This window comes from Meles meles, chromosome X, assembly GCF_922984935.1.
Source record: "Meles meles chromosome X, mMelMel3.1 paternal haplotype, whole genome shotgun sequence".
In the NCBI taxonomy this organism is placed as follows: Eukaryota; Metazoa; Chordata; class Mammalia; order Carnivora; family Mustelidae; genus Meles; species Meles meles.
In genome coordinates this window covers 56,654,526-56,657,256 of record NC_060087.1, presented here as the reverse complement: position 1 = coordinate 56,657,256, position 2,731 = coordinate 56,654,526, and the positions used below count along the sequence as shown (strand labels likewise).

General features: G+C 46.5%; 1 pseudogene; it reads right to left on the bottom strand.

Annotated features, from left to right (window-relative positions):
- Positions 1-829: 829 nt before the first annotated feature.
- On the bottom strand, positions 830-2,307 carry LOC123934835 (annotated as a pseudogene).
- Positions 2,308-2,731: the final 424 nt, after the last annotated feature.

The window sequence follows — 2,731 nt, the reverse complement described above, 5'->3', positions numbered from 1 at the left end:
AAAAGCTTTGGATCTTGATGAAATCCCAATAGTTCCTTTTTGCCCTTGCTTCCTTTGCTTTTGGCTATGTTCCTAGGAAGAAGTTGCTGCAGCTCAGGTCAAAGAGGTTGCTGCCTGTGTTCTCCACAAGGATTTTGATGGATTCCTTTCCCACATTGAGGTCCTTCATCCATTTTGAGTCTATTTTCATCTGTGGTATAAGGAAATGGTGCAATTTCATTTTTCTGCATGTGGATGTCCAATTTTCCCAGCACCGTTTGTTGAAGGGGATATCATTTATCCAATGGACATTCTTTCATGCTTTGTTGAAGATTAGTTGACCAGAGAGTAGAGGGTCTATTTCTAGGCTCTCTATTCTGTTCCATTGATCTATGTGTCTGTTTTTGTGCCACTACCATACTTTCTTGATGATGACAGCTTTGTAATAGAGCTTGAAGTCCGGAATTGTGATGTCACAAACTTTGGCTTTCTTTTTCAGTACTCCTTTGGCTATTCAAGGTCTTTCCTGGTTCCATATATATTTTAAAATTATTTGTTCCATTTCTTTGAAAAAAATGGATTGGATTTGATAGGGATTGCATTAATTGTGTATATAGTTTTAGGTAGCATAGACATTTTTTTTTGAGTTTTCCAAAAATTTATTGAAGCAGAAACAAGTTGGTCAGATACTTGTTGGAAAAAAAGCAGTTATTTTAATGGTATTCAAAAATACTTTTTAAAAAGTATTCTAGCACAAGTTTTCTTGGTAAACTAGATTATGTTGTAAACTTTTTCCTAAATCTTTTAAGAGTGTTGGTTCTTAAGAACTAGAGGTTATTCCTATTCAAATCTATCTTGCGCTCCCGAAAAACTGCAGAAAGGCACTTGAAAGCTGTTTCTTTAAGATACGGATTTCTGTTTTTATTCTTGCTGGTAGTGACCGCTGCACCGACTCTGTGCCATCTTTACTCAAGGTCATCGTGATGCTGAGAAGTTTCATTGATAACCTGTCCATCTCTAGTCTCAACCGTCTTGATCAGAAGTGTCCTTTTTGAGTGAGTATCGACCAGAGGGAGGGAATCCAGATTGGTTTCCCTCAGGTTCAGGGAAGAAAAGTTTGGAAGAGGCAGAGCAATCCTGCTCTCCTCGCCTTCCAGCAGCTTCCTGTAGGTGGCAATCTCAATGTCGAGAGCCATCTTGACATTCAGCAGGTCCTGGTATTCCCGAAGGTGACGGGCCATTTCTTCCTTCATGTTCTGAATCTCATCCTGCAGGCGGCCAATAGTGTCTTGGTAGTTAGCAGCTTCGACGGCAAAGTTATCCTCCATTTCACGCATCTGGCGTTCCAGAGACTCATTAGTCCCTTTGAGGGCGTCCACTTCGCAGGTGAGGGACTGCACCTGTCTCCGGTACTCATTTGACTCCTGCTTCGCCTGGCGCAGGGCATCGTTGTTCCGGTTAGCAGCCTCAGAGAGGTCGGCAAACTTGGACTTGTTACCATTCCTCAGCCTCCTGAAGGTTCTTGGCAGCCACGCTTTCATACTGCTGGCGTACATCTCGCAGGGCAGCCGTGAGGTCTGGCTTGGAAACATCCATATCGATCTGGACATGCTGGTCCTGAATCTGGGTCTGCAGCTCCTGGATTTCCTCCTCATGGAGTTTCTTCAAAAAGGCAATCTCTTCCTGCAAGGATTCCACTTTGCGCTCAAGGTCAAGACGCGCCAAAGAAGCATTGTCAACATCCTGTCTGAAAGACTGCAGGGTGCTCTCGGCTTCCTCTCTCTGAAGCATCTCTTCTTGCAACTTCTCCCGGAGCCGCATGATGTCCTCGGCCAGGTTGTCGCGCTCCACTTCGACGCGGGCCTTGTCGTTGGTGAGCTGGTCCACCTGCCGGCGCAGCTCCCGCATCTCCTCCTCGTAGAGGTCCCCCAGGCGCGATTTGCCCTGGCCCTTGAGCTGCTCGACCTCGGCTAGCAGGATCTTGTTCTGCTGCTCCAGGAAGCGCACCTTGTCGATGTAGTTGGCGAAGCGGTCATTCAGCTCCTGTAGCTCCACTTTCTCGTTGGTGCGGGTGTTCTTGAACTCGGTGCTGATGGCGTCCGCCAGTGAGAAGTCCACCGAGTCCTGCAGCAGGCGCACGCCGGGGACACTGCTCCGCAGGCGCACCGCGGAGGAGCGCGTGACATACGCGCCGCCCAGGGACGAGGTGTAGAGGCTGCGGCTGGTGCTGGGGCGCAGCGCGCTGCCTAGGCTGTAGGTGCGGGTGGACGTGGTCACGTAGCTGCGCGTGGAGCTCGGCCGGCTCGTGGTGCCGGGGCCGCCGAACATGGTAGCATAGACATTTTCACAATATTTATTCTTCCAATCCAGGAGCACAGAACACTTTTCCACTACTTTGTATTCCTCAATTTCTTTCATGAGTACTTTATAGTTTTCTGAGTATAGATTCTTTGCCTCTTTGGTTAGGTTTGTTCCTAGGTATCTTATGGTTTTGGGTGCAATTGTAAATGGGATTGACTCCTTAATTTCTCATTCTTCTGTCTTGTTATTGGTGTAAAGAAATGTACCTGATTTATGTGCATTGATTTTATATCCTGACACTTTACTGAATTCCTGGACAAGTTCTAGCAGTTTGGGAGTGGAGTCTTTTGGGTTTTCCACATATAGTATCATATCATCTATGAAGAGTGATAGTTTGACTTCTTCTTTGCCGATTTGGATGCCTTTAATTTCCTTTTGTTGTCTGATTGCT